The 14,926-nt window shown below is 38.0% G+C and overlaps 1 protein-coding gene across 1 annotated transcript in view; it reads left to right on the forward strand.

Annotated features, from left to right (window-relative positions):
- Gtf2f2 (general transcription factor IIF subunit 2) overlaps positions 1-14,926 on the forward strand; it is a 123,088-nt gene that overhangs the window by 40,097 nt on the left and 68,065 nt on the right. The window lies entirely within an intron of this gene.

Genomic DNA, 14,926 nt, shown 5'->3' on the forward strand with positions numbered 1-14,926 from the left:
ATTGTCTGGAAAGTGGATAGTCTGTTTACAAGATTATATCTTAGCTTCTATTCAGGCAATGCACAGCACCTTAGTTACGTTAGCTCAGGATTTTGTGATTCTAAAATTGCTTTAAATACTTTTGTAAGAATGTTTGCACTTACGATAATTGTTCATAGTTATTCTTCAGTGGGAATAATAGCTTTAAGTATTTATAATTTAGTTTAGGTCCTTTCAGTTATAATTGCTAGCCTTCATTTTAGTTGATATATTGGTATATTGTCTGATTGCTGTTTAGGGTTACTTGGCTATAGTGACATTTTATAAGTAGTAACAGTTCCGCTCAGTCAGCTTTATACATGAAACAGATCATGTATAAGTGGTGAAACTTTGATTTTTAAAGAACTCTGCTTTATTTTGGTGTCTACTTAAATGCTATGTAAGCTTTTCAGCCACTAAGATTTATTTGAAAATCATTGGCTATATCATTTTTGTAGGAACACAGGTAGCTTTGTAAAACTAATTTCATAATACTATTAATATTTTGTAAGTTTGCTGTGAATGGTTTTATTTTCCCTTTTACATAGAAAATTTAAATATGGTATAGAGAATATTCATAAACTCCATGTTCTGACATTACTCACTTTCACACACTAGTAATAATGGCTCACCGTTTAACAACAGTTTACCTCTTTCATTCTGCCTTACCTGGATTATGTGAAGGAAATCCAGGTTCTATCAGCTTGTAGTAATCTCTTTAGTTATGGGTTCTCCCTCTGGGATTCTCCTCCTCGAGCCATTCCAAATAGTGATATTTAGGGATAATTAGCTCTAGAGTGAAAGTCTTCTTGTTTTTGAATTTCTCAATTCTTCATAATTCCAATCTTATCTATAAGTAAGTTTGACATTGTGGGGTTTTTTTTGTTGTTGTTGTTGTTTTGTTTTGTTTTTGTATTTCAAGACAGGGTTTCTCTGTAGCTTTGGAGCCTGTCCTGGAACTAGCTCCTGTAGACCAGGCTGGCCTTGAACTCAAAGAGATCCGCCTGCCTCTGCCTCCTGAGTGCTGGGATTAAAGGCCTATGCCACCAATGCCCAGCTGACATTAGTGGTTTTATAAAGAAAAGGTATATTTATTTTATGTTACTTTTTATAGTGTAGTTTTATTGGACTATAATTCACATTTTACTCTTTTACAGGGTACAATTACTAGTTTTAGTATATTTATAGTGAGATACATCTATCACAACATCCCATTTTGGACCATTTTCATTTTATTAAAAACAATCTTATTAGCATTAATCCCATTCCAACCTCTACTCATGCTGTCTGTATACTGTAGTTATCCATTCTGGAAGCTTTGTATAGATAGAATCGAAGGGTTTGGTCTTTTGTAATTGACACTTGTCTTAGTTATTCTTCTGATTCTCTGTTAGAATACCATGACCAAAAGCAATTTAAGGATGAGTTCATGTAGGTTTATGGTTCCAGATGAACGGAGTCCTTCACCAGCTCCAGAATAGGGATGGTTCTTAACATAGAATGCATTTTTTAAAAGGAGGCTCTTGGGATTTATCTTTGATACTTTGTGTATGGGGGGGGGGGTTACATCTTTAAGTTGCTGCCCCTTAAGATTCATTGAGCTTCAAGTATTGTCTCTGCTGTCTGCTTTTCTTCTTCCTTCTGAAATACTGACTTTACAAGTTTTTGAACATATGCTCAGTTTCATTATGTCTTCTGCATATCTATTCTGCTTTTTTCTTTCCCCATGCCATGTACCCTGCAAAATTTATTTTTCTATGTTCCAGTTTACTGGTTTTTTTACTTATATCTAGTCAGATATTAAACATATCCAGTGACATTTAAATTCTATCTATTGTATTTTTAGGGTTTCTAGATGTCCTAGATGACTATTACTGTGTTCATCACAGCATAGTTATTTCATAGTCTATATTAGAGAATTCTGATCTCTGACGTCAGAGTTCTTCCCTTCAGATAGGACTTGCCTTGTTCCACCAGGTACTTGGGATCATTACCAGTTCTTGTCACCATTTCAGCAGTTTATTGCTGGATCAAAAACACACCAAAATGGAGCTTAAAATAAATGAGGCAGCGTTCCTATGGAGGTGTGGGCATCTGAGTTAGGCTGGGAGGTCTTTTGTACAGCTGATAGCAGTGGGCTGTTCACACATCTGCATTCAGCTGTGAGTTGGCTACCATGCTGCTTCTGACTTCCTCCCCTAGAGTCGAATGCAGTGTTACAAGGGGTGCCTCGGTCCTCCTCCCTCCTGCCTGCAGTACTCTCTGTGTTTAGTGTCTAACTCAGCATCAGTACCTGGCATTATAGCACAGGTAGGACTCTTCAGCTGCAGTTGGTTAGCCACATCTAGTCACAAGGCCAGCTCAGTTCAAGAAGGAAATAACCACCCACTGCTTCCCCCTTCTTCCTTTCTGTTTTTCCCCTTTTTGCGTGTGGCTACAGAATATTTATTGTAATCCCCTCTCATTTTTATTATTCAAAATTCAGCAGTTAATTATCCTATTGTCTTAATGCTGTGAATTTGGGGAGTGGAGCAGGTCTGTTGTACTTTGAATTGGTAGGCAGCTTCCTGGAAAATTGCATCAGAAGTAGAATGTGTTAAATTTAATCCACTACAGTTTTGGTGCACATAAGTGTTTATTATTCTTAGTGTTTTTCTGAAGTTTAAATTTTAAAACTAAAAGAGGGGGAAATGCTCAAGGGGATTCATTAAATTATTTTGTTTAGCAAATAATCATTTTCTAAATTCATGCCAAAATGATTTTTTAATCCAGGCCCTTCAAGAAACAGACATTATTAAGCAAGATGAGTGTTGAAAGGAGCTGCGGGCTGGCGTTCCTGCCACCCAGCTCCCGGCCGCCTGGCTAGCTCATGTCCCAAAATAACAATACAGAAACTGTATTCTTTTAAACACTGCTTGGCCCATTAGCTGTAGCCCTTACTGGCTAATTCTCATATCCCGATCAACCCATCTCTAATAATCTGTGTAGCACCAGTCTTACCGGGAAAGATTCAGCATGTCTGACCTGGCGGCTTGCTTCATCGTGACCTTCCCACATCAGATGAGATTCACTGTACAGGGAGATCCTGTACAGTCGTACAGTCCACTTTCTTAGGAAAGTGAATTGATCCTACTTTTTTCATGTTTATTTGGTGTGTGTGTGTGTGCATGCATTCATGTGTTTGTTTGCATGTAGAGGTGGAGCTGTGTATGTGTGCATGTGGAGAGCAGAGGTCAGTGCTGGTGTGTGCATGCATTCTTGTGTTTGTTTGCATGTATAGGTGGAGCTGTGTGTGTGCATGTGGAGAGCAGAGGTCAGTACTGGCTGTCTTCTTCATATCTGTCCTCAGTTTTTGAAGACAAGGACTCTCACTGAGCTACCAGTTCCACAGGATATCTGCCTTGCCATCCCTGGCTTTACATTTGCATGCTGCTGGGTGTGGCTTTGTACATGTGTCCTGCAGATTTGAACTTGGGTTATACGGCTTGCTTTGCCCATTGAGCATCCGTCTAGCCCTGGAAGGGATTATTATTATTGACCATAATCTTCAGAGACAGCCTACCACAGTCACCTGCACCACACATGAAGCTTAATGTTTTTTGATAAGAGCCATAAAATTGAAGCTAGGTAATCATTCATATTACTGTGTAACTTGACATCCAGTCTGAAGTATTTTTAGTCTATACTTTAAACTTGTTACTGTTTTCTGCTGTATTAGATAAATAGTTAAACACACACACACACACACACCTTTTGCTGTGCAAGCAGAATTACATCTGGTCACAAATGTTTATTTTTCCAAACTGTCAGTGTACTCTAGACACTTTGTTGAAGAATTGACTGGCTTATTGAACTATACTGATCTTTTTCTTTTCTCATATTTACTGTTTTTATTTCCTTTGATGTTAAAATCCAGTTTTTAATGTGTACATTTTTCTTAATTATGAGCTCTGTAATATTTGGTCTGTATTATTTAGAACATATGTAATGATTGTTTTTATTTTTTCAAGTTTTGTTTCAAATGTATTGTGCTGTTAATTATTTCTACAGGGTCCTTATACTTGGTAACTGTCATATAAATTAATCTATTGCATTAATTAGTTTTTATCTGTTTAGTGCTTTTTAACAGGTGATTTGAAGAAGCCATGTTTTTGTGGGGTGTTTTTTTTTGTTTGTTTGTTTTTTGCTGTTATACTACATTGAGAAAGAGAGCATATGAATGAATGAGTAAATTGAGTTGCCAGACACCTTGCATTGTCACACATAGCCATCAGACCCCATGTCATAAAACCATGGCATCAGCCGTCGTCACGCCTCCTTTTCTCCTCACTGGCCGCCATAAGCGCGGGGCTGGGGTCACTTGTGTCAGCCCATGGAGCTTGAGCTACTCAGCCACTCCACAGTGGCTTTCTTGCTTTCCTTTTCTACCTTTGTGGCAAAATACTCTCAATAAAATCAGCTTGAAGAAGAAAGGATTTATTTTAGGTGATAGTTCACTGTGGATACTCACTCCATCGTGGTGAGGAAGTCAAGCCAGCATCAAATCTGCAATCAGGAACCAGAGAGCGATAAATGCATGCCGCTGTTCTGTTGCCTTTCTCCATTTACACAGTCTGAGATCCCAGCCAGGGAATGATGTCACCCACAGTGGGCAGTTCTTCCCGCCTCAATATAATGAAAATAATGCTCTGCAAGGTACAGCCAGGGGCCCATCTCCCAGGTGATTTTAAATTCTGTCAAGTTGACAATTAACCCTGACTATCAGACAATGAATCAGAGTGAAAAAAAACTTAAGAATTTTTGACTTGGGGATTCTCTGAATGAATAATAATGCTTTAAATGTGTCTACTACTCATGTGACCTTCTTTTCCTCTTAAAAACAATTATTAGGTGGACTGCTTTAGTTCTGAATTATATTACTGATAAATACTGCTTTAGCAGTGGAGTTGGGGTGGGGGTGAGAAACAACTTTCCACTTTTAAAAGTGGGGCGAATGCACTGTAGTAGAGAGTGCCCTTGAACACTGCCGAGTCAGAGCTGCCTTACTCACGGATCTGCATTGAAACTTGAGTTTCACCATCTGTAAACTGAAGGTAGAATTAGCAAGTGTTTACCAAAGTGCATGGTAGGAGTTCACGAAGAGTAGGTGTCAGTGGCATTTTCTCCTGCTTTCAAAAATTCTTTTGTTTTCATATTTATCACCTTCTATTCTTATGTCATTCGTCTACATATGTAGTAGTGGCTCCATGGTGATGTGGGCTAGAGTTTTGGACAGGCAAGAGTCTTGGGCTGTGAAAACCATTTTAAATAAGTGTCTATTGTAGCTGATTTTAAAACATGGATCTAAAAATGAGTTTCTTTGGAAAGTATTAAATGACAACAAAACATGGTAGTGATCTACTGTTGTTTGTAATGGAAGGCGGCGCTGGAGGCTTTGTGTGTGGCTAGTTGGTGCTCTCATTGTCCTAAGATTGATAAGTTCTAGGCTGCTAAGCCTCTTCCTTGAGCCCTTCAGAATGACAGCATTGTTCAGTTTTTATTGTGACTTGTTCATTTAATAAACTCAAGGTGATTAGAAAATAAAGGGTGTCTGGGTTGGAGGCCGTACCCCAGCTTTTATTGGTCTTTGCTCATATCTTCCATTTCTTAGTTTCCCTAATTTCAAAATGCTGTTTCTAATGGTCTCTTTTCATGCATCTTTCTGTTTGGGCCTTCAAATGATTTTTAGTTACTTGTCTTTTGGGTGGCTTTAAAATAAGGTTTTTAAAATAGCAAGTTTTATATTTTATTTTATAAATAATTAGTATATATTTAGAACTTAAAAGAGAATCCACTACCCTGTAGATGTGACTCCTTTTGGAAGTCCTAAACACATTTCAACCATTTTTTATACACCCCCATCTGCTACCACCCTCTGCCCCTTTCCCCTTACTCTCTTCCCTTCCCCCCCCCCAACTCTCTTTCTTTCCTTTGCCTACATTTTGAAAAACACTACCTGTTTCTTCTGTAAAATCAGGGTGCTGACTGTACTGGCCAACATCTCGAGGCATCAGCGACTTAGATACATTTGCCCACCTGGTGGAAATTCTAATATGATAAGTACTTTCTGACCTGATTCTGTCATCAGCTACCCCTTACCGTTTTAACTTCTGTCCTCATGGCTTCTAGTCCGAGCACAGTACTTAACCATCATGTCTGCATCTTGTTAGTAAAATAAGGCGAGAAGCAAAGGACTCAGCCACCTTTCTCCTCTGTAAGGAGCATATTACAAGTCACATATGCCTATATGCCGTTGGTAAAAACATGAGACTGTGGCCATAACTCCCAGCCCTAGAACAGCAGGGAGTACAGGTTTGACCTGGTACAGTTAGATTCTTAGCGAAGGAAGAGAAGATGGTTCTAGGAAGTAACGAACAGTCTCTTCCTCAGGAACTCCAGAGACTGTCATGTTTAGTGCTTTGAAAAAGACAATGCTTTTGTGAAAAAATGGAAAAGGGGCTTGGTTGTCTGGGACAGGAAATTGCAGCATGTTTAATACACTTTAAAACCTTTTGTGCATGGTGACTCTGTTGGGAGTTGTTTTAATTTTTGACAGTATGCATATTTTAGGAAGAATATTAACACATCAGTTTTTGTAAGATATATGTATGTGTATGAGTGCTCTATTTGCATGACAGAAAAGGTATCAGATTCCATAATAGGTGGTTGTGAGCCACCATGTGGGTGCTGAGAATTGAACTTTGGAAGAGCTCTTATTTCCTGAGCTATCTTTCCAGCCCCATATTTGCCATTTTTAAGGAATAAAATCTTACACTATTAAGTGATTATAAATATTTTGTCTTTCAAAGAAAGTTGGTATTTGTTGTCTTGCTTCTATAAAGAATCAAATTATGACATATATTGCAAAGGAGTATATGAAAAATTATTCGATTCCAGTGGAATTGGAAGGTTGCATCTCTTTTGAATTAAAATTTCTTGTATTATGTATTTTAAAATAAAAAAACATGAGCACAAATATTAACAATTTTTGTGACATTAGTAAGCTAAATATTTTTCTAAAATTGCTTTGTCTGTAAAATGACTCTTTAACCTCTTTTTCTTAGTTTTCTTTTATTTTTTTCTTTTTAAAAGTATAATTTGTTACCACTTGCCAAAGAATAAAAAAAAAGCATTTGCCTTGGGGACAAGAAAGACGATGCTTATAAATATTTACTGGTTTGCGTAATACTGCACTCAGTGATGTCATGCCTTTCAATGCCCCTCTCTTAGGGAGTCACATTCCCAGCGCTTCCTGCTTTTTCTGACCTGTTTGTATTAATTCACGTGCGTTCTTGTAATGTGCCGGGCACCACATGCTGCCGTGCTGCCGTGACACTGGAGACGACCAGGCGTGGTCTCTGCCGGAGAGAGTGAGGTGGTCATGGTTCTCCTGCTGGAAATCCACTAGCTTCTGAGAGGGTTTTAGCTTTTGGCGTGATTGGTAGTTCCTACTTGGATTTTGAAAACCTCAACTTCCTTCTGTTTCTACCTTGAACTTGTCATAAAAAAATACTGCTGTTTAATATACATACTTTAAAAAAAACAAAATGAAGGGGCTGGAAGGGTTATGCAGAAGTTAAGAACACTTGTAGTGCTTTGTTTTTTTTTCTCTCTTTTACTCTTAGCTTTTTGGGAGCCTGACATGCAGTTTCCAAATAAATCACAGGGAAGCTTATTCTTTCTTATGGAAATGTCCGGCCTTAACTTGGCTTATTTCCAGCCAGCTTTTCTTAACTTAAATTATCCCATCTACCTTTTGCCTCTAGACTTTTACCTTTCTTTTTTTCTGCATATCTTTTCTTTTTTTCCCCTTTCAATTTTTTATTTAAAAGTTTTTTTTCATTTTACGTACAACCATAGTTCCCCCTCCTTCCCCTATTCCTGCTCTCCCCTTACAACCCCCCCCCACTCAACCTCCCCCCCCCATCCACTCCTCTGAAAGGGTAAGGCCTCCCTTGGGGAGTCAACAAAGACTGGCTTATCAACTTGGGACAGGACCAAGCCCATCCTCCCTGTATCGAGGCTAAGCAGGGTATCCCACCGTAGGGAATGGGCTCCAAAAAGCCATTTCATGCACTGGGGATAAATCCTGGTCCCACTGCTGGTGACCCCACAGACTACCCAAGCCAGAGAATTGTCACCCACATTCAGAGGGCCTAGTTCGGTCCTATACAGGTCCCCCAGCTATCAGTTCCGAGTCAGTGAGCTCCCACTAAGCTCTGGTCAGCTGTCTCTGTGGGTTTTCCCATCAGCATCTTGACCCCTTTGCTCTTATAATCCCTCCTTCCTCTCTTTGACTACAAGCTTGGCCCAGTACTTAGCCGTGGATCTCTGCATCTGCTTCCTTCAGTTACTGGATGGAGGTTCTATGAGGACAATTAGGGTAGTCATCGGTTTGATTACAGGGGATGGCTAGTTCAAGCACCCTCTCCACTATTGTTAGGAGTCTTAGCTGGGGTCATCCTTGTGGATTCCTGGGGGTTTCCCTAGCACTAGCTTTCTTCCTAACCCCATAACAGCTCCCTCTATCAAAATACCTCCCCTCTCTCTCCCTCTCCCTCTCCCTCTCCCTCTCTCTCCCCCCTCCCTCTTTCCCTCCTCCCTTCCCTCCCTCCCCCCAACTCAATCATCCATTCCCTCTTGTTCTCTTCCTCTTCTCCCTTCCCTCCCAATTTACTCAGGAGCTCTTTTCTATTTCCCCTCCCCAAACGGCAGCCTACAGAATGAAAAGATCTTCACCAACCCCACATCTGACAGAGAGCTAATCCCCAAAATATATAAAGAACTTGAGAAACTAGGCATCAAAATACCAAATAATCCAATTTAAAAATGGGGTACAGATCTAAACAGAGAAATCAGTATGGTGGTTTATTAGGAAATTGGGGAATCAATCTACACTCTTGGGCATATACCCAAAGGATGAACATTCATACCACAAGGACATTTGCTCAACTATGTTCATAGTAACACTATTCATAATATCCAGAACCTGGAAACAACCTAGATGTCCCTCATGCAAAGAATGGACAAAGAAAATGGTAGGTTTACACAAGGGAGTATTACATAGCAGTAAAAAAATGACATCTTGAAATTTGCGGGCTAAAGGATGGAACTAGGGATAAAAAAAAAAAAAACATCCTGAGTGAGGTAACCCAGACCTGGAAAGACAAACACAATATGTACTCACTCATAAGTGAATATTAGATGTAAAGAAAAGGATAACCAGGATACAATCCACAACCCCCGAGAAGCTAGGTAACAAGGAGGACCCTAAGAGAGACGAGCATGTATATCTTTTCATTCCTTCTTATTCCGTGTCTGGTTGTCTGACCCCTTCTCTTCTCTGACCTCCTGCTTCGCGATCCTCCTCCCATTTATACTCTGCCTGCTAGCCCCGCTTGTTCTTTTTCTGTCCAGCTGTCGGCCTTTCAGTTCTTCATTAGACCAATCCGGTGTTTTAAGACAGGCAGAGTTATCACAGCTTCACAGAGTTAAACAAATGTAACATAAAAGAATGCAACACATCTTTGCATCATTAAAACAAATGTTCCATAGCAAAAACAAATGTAACACATCTTAAAATAATATTCTACAACAAATACTTCTTGCTCTTCAGAGGATCCAAGTCAGAGTTCACAGCCACCTGTGACTGCAGCTCCAGAGGATTTGACAGTCTTTTCTGGCTTCTGTGTGTGTGCGCGCACACATAAGCTACTTTTTAAAATAAAATGAATTAAAAATAATTGTGCTTGAATTTTTTAAAATTATATCCTGTGATTTAAAAAGACAGTATGGTGCCAAACCATTAGCGTAGATGGTACAGTGTTCAATGTACATGTCTTCCAGAGTGAACATGAGGAGTGGCTTTATTTCATATGTAGATAGTCTTTGAGTTCACCAAACATCTCATTGTCTACTGCCAAAGCTGTACATAGCAATTTGTTATTTCAGTGTCCACTGTTAGTGACTTTACTTCTCATATATACACTAACGCTTTTGTTCTGCACAAGTTAGAACCTCCTTTTTCTTACTCTTAATGAGTAAGAAAATGTACTTAATGTACATTCTGCCAACAATCAGGCCATCTTATACTCGGAGACCAAAATGACGTTTTAAGTGTACCCTCATAGTTTTCAAAGTAAGTGAATTTTATATACTAATCTCAGTGTGGTGTTTTCTGGTTGTATTATAATAAGCACACATATGTCATAAATTCCTGTGGTTGTGTTTTTTCTGATTTGTAAACTAGCCCTACTATTTTTAAATTATTTTGCAACTATGTTTACTATGTTTGTTTGTTTGTTTGTTTTTGTTTTTCGAGACAGTTTCTCTGTGGCTTTGGAGCCTGTCCTGGAACTAGCTCTTGTAGACCAGGTCGGCCTCAAACTCACAGAGATCCGCCTGCCTCTGCCTCCTGAGTGCTGGGATTAAAGGCGTGCGCCACCACCGCCCTTACTATGTTAACTGTAATTAATAATGTACACTTTAAAATGTTTAAACAGCAAAAAGATTGGTGAGGTAATACATACATTAATTAGTTCTGTTAGCCATTCCACAGTGCCCACATACTCACAGTGCTCAAAATACCATGTCATATACCATGTATATTTTTATCCACTAAAAATATAAGAATTTGTTTCAAAATATTCACATGTATATGGAAAAATACACAAAAATCAAAATGTAAGATCACAGTATTCAGTCATACTTAATTTTTAAAAATTAATTAAATGGTATACCTAAAGTGAATGCAAAAATCATTTAATTATTTGTAAAACTAAGTTAAATGATGAAAGATTCAATTTCAAGGAAATAATTGAGATTAAAATTAGTTATTCAGCATTTCTTAAGAATTCTAAAAAGAGAGTTAATGAACATCTGTTATAAGGAAGTAAAATCAATGGGTGTTATTAAGACTAAATCAATAGGCTAGCTCAGTTTCACACACCGTAGAAGAATTTGTGCTTAGTGTCCTAAAGGATATTAATCAAAATTACTTGTATAAAGTTGAACCTAGCATCAAAAAGGAATTTATAAAAATCAAGTAGGTCTTTGTAGATAATTATTAAAAACTGTTTTGAGATGTGACCAGATGCTGGGATCCTGCACTTGGAAAAGTCTGTCATAGTGTTGTAAAGGAATATAGTAGAGTTGCCTCCTTCTTTGATATCTAATAGACTTCCTTTTTTACTTTTGTCATTCTTTAATGTCTTAATTCAGTATTTCACATAATGCCTAAGACTGTCTGTCTATCTCTTCTCTCTCTCTCTCTCTCTCTCTCTCTCTCTCTCTCTCTCTCTCTCTCTCTCTCTCTCTCACACACACATACACACACACACACACCCTATGCCCAGTGCTAGAGGTCAAACCCAGGGCCTTGCCAAGATAAACACATTTAACATTGGTAGAGGAGTTTAGTTAAATATAGTTAGCATAATAGTATGCAAGATACATTTAAGTGACTTACTTGATAGAAACACTTTAACCAATTATGTGTTTTTGTCAAGAAAAGATGAATGTTGTTACCTCTTCACAAATTATTTCAGGTAAATTTAGATCTTCGATATATCAGTGCCCAAAAAAGTGCTTATTTAATACAGACAGAGCAAATGAATTTTAATAGTAGCTTATACAAAATATGATTAAGAAGCCAGCTATAGAAGAAGTCGTGTGTTTCGGGGCTGTACACATACATTCTCTGAGTTACAAGCTGTGTGGATGCCCATGTTACGTCTCTGCTTACGAGCAGTGCTATGACTCAGACACTAATTTTAACTTCAACGCAACGTACCTTTGTGTTGTGAGGTATTTACTCATAACTCATTAAATAGGCATTGCTTTATCATCTACATTGTTCCCACTGAATTTAAAAATTCTAGTAAGATACTTATTTATATAGGGATAGAAAGTCAGTCTGAAGAAAAAAAATTTTAATTCATCTTTTTTTTTAACCTCCTGACCTCAGCCTTCCCTCCCATCTTCCCCTCCCTGTTCCTCTTCCCCATTACCCCTTTCCTCCAACTTTGTCGTCTTCTGTTTCCATCCAAGAATCGTGTTTTTAATAATAAAATGAAGTCTCTTTTTCCTAGGTTTTTGTCTTAAAATTTCACTTCTTTGAGCAAGCAAGCATATGTTCATTGAAAGTTCTGTGTTCCATTTATGTCTGAATAGAAAGCCTAACTTAACGACCCTTCTGTCTCCATGGCTGATATTTGTGATTAGAAAGACACCCCTGCACTGGCTAAGATTATAAATGCTTTGCCTGGAAGTCTGTGAAGTAGAGGTGTTTATACAATTCACGTTGACACTTCACTGTGAGGACATTAAAAGTTTGAAAGAATTAAGTGTTGACTTAACTGTCCTCTATGTTAGTTTGTAGAAGTTAATACGGTATGATTCTAGAACTCATGAGAATTTCATTTTAGCATATTTTTCTCATAAGAAAAATATTTTCATAATACAGTTAATGTGGGTTCTAAAAGACTAACCTTTTCAGCAAACTTGATCTGCAAAAAATTCAGATTCATAAATAGACAAATTTGGAATATTCTTTAGTCTTGTGAGATGGATGATTCACCTCATGTTCTTTAAACGACACGAAATGACATTAAAAATGCTATTCCAAAATTCAATTTTTCACTTAACATTTTTAGAATACTTGTATTGTGAACTTGTACAAGTAAGACAGACTGTATCTGATATTCTATATTCACATGGAGTTCATAAATCTGTTTTGTGCCAGGTTCTAGGTTAGGTCCTGGGGCCCTGAGTGGCCTGGTTCACATGTGCGTTCTCTGCTGCATCTGGAACCACTAACCCTGGGCTCTGGACCTCAGTTCTTGATGACTGTGTGTGAAGTAGGAGGGGATTCTTAACCCGTCTTTCTCTCTCATCTGTGAGGAAATGAATGTGTGGGGAGTAATTGAAATGCACAGAATAATATTTATATGCCAGTAAAACACTTCAAGGCAACCCTGGTCACTCACACCTGTAACCCAGCACAACAAGCTTAATACAGGAGGGTCAGCAAGAGTTTGAAGCCAGCCTAGGCTACAGGGTAAGTCCCTGTCTCAAAACAAAAGACTGACAGCAAGAACTTAATGAATGTTACCTTTTTGTTAGCAGTCCTTCAAAAGTAGTGCTTAATACTAGACCAGAAACACGGAAACAGGTTCATTCGGTATTTTCATCTTTAGGCTGGGACAATAAGTCAGCTTGTGTTTCATTTATTCTTCATGCTGCACAGGCACATTTTAAAACACAGCAGAAAGCCATAAGTACAGTTTTGTTTGCCATAATTTAAAGTTGGGTGCTAGAATCAATATGTGTGCTAGCTTCAAATACAGGAGAATGCATGCTTGGGACCTGGCAACTGCAGTAAACACCCTTCGCCACCTTTTTAAAAAAGACATAGATGCTGATCAGTTCTGTATAAGCTTTGCTTCGAGAGAGAAATTACACATTCACTGAAACAGATCTGCCAGAGAAGCTTTGCTCTTGGCATCAACATTTTGTAAGGTACCTTGAGTGAAGATCCTTGTAAATGTTGCTAGAAAACTAAAGTGTAAAACTAGATACTTTGTATACCCACAGTTGGATCTGTAAATACAGTTGTTGGATTTGCAAAGGTACATTTCTAAAGAGGTGTACATCATGTTCTCTTGTAGACTGTTGATTGATGCAATTACTACTGTTATGCCTCAGAGTTCGAGGAACTCACTCCAGGTATGCATATTCACTTAAAGAGCTACACAACTATGCGCCTGATTCCTTTGGTTCATAACAACAGCAGGAACGTCGTTTTGAACGCTAAATTCTCTCGTGAAGTCATGGGAAGCCTTTGCGTTTCTGAGATTTATTCAGCTGCATCTCCTCTAACAGATTATGTCAGTGTCTTTATTATCTGGAGTGAGATCTTGATAGAGAAAACCTGACTCAGACATGAAATCACTACCAGTTTTTTTCATTACCAATCCAAATGGCAAGGAAAAGTCAGCTCATACTCTGAGGAGGTAAAAATACAGCTGAGTAGCAGCTGCTGACCAATCATACAGTTTTGGGTTTTTTTCTCCTTTACTGTTTTAATAGTCCCTTTATGTCCTGATTAAGCCATTTGTAATTCATTAAGAAAATTTGATACTTTAAGAAAAGCTTTTTTTCTTTAGTGTATCATCAGAGAAAATTATGTAGTTTACATTGAGTATTCTAGTGTGAATCTTTGAAGGACTTTGCACAATTCCTTTTAAAAGGTTTCTTTTATAGTCTGTAAGGCAATTTTATATTATCTTAGATCTTGTAAGTCAAAGTTAGTTATAGTTGATAATGATTAATTGAGCTTTATTCTAAACTATATATGTAATCAAAATGTTGGGATGTCTGCTTAACTATTTAAGCTCAGCTAGGATAATCAGCAGTTTTTGTTGGTTTATTATAATTAAGGCAGAATTATAGTTGTTACTTTAATGATTGCTTCCCCACCCCCTTTTTCTTTTCTTTTTCTTTTTTTCCTTCGTCTTTTTTGAGAATCTCACCTAGTAACCCTGGCTGGCCTCAAACTTGTGGTAATCCTCCTGCCTCAGCTTCCCAACTACTGAGATTCAAGCATGAGTTACCATTCCCAGCTTGTTTATTTTAAATTTAAGAGTTTATTCTTAGACACCATAGGAGTGAAACCACAGGAGTGATGAAGGTGCTTTCTGTAGAGTAAGTGAACAAGGCATGCACTCACATTCAGAGTTCAGCTGAAAGATTAGTTCTTAAAACATTCATAAACTAAGGTTTAAAATTTCTTCAGAAATGAGCATGAAATAGAAAAAAATTAGCACAACTCTGTGACTTTGACTTTAGCATAGATTTTTTTTTTTAGTAT

This window comes from Chionomys nivalis, chromosome 12 (genome assembly GCF_950005125.1).
Source record: "Chionomys nivalis chromosome 12, mChiNiv1.1, whole genome shotgun sequence".
Classification (NCBI taxonomy): Eukaryota; Metazoa; Chordata; class Mammalia; order Rodentia; family Cricetidae; genus Chionomys; species Chionomys nivalis.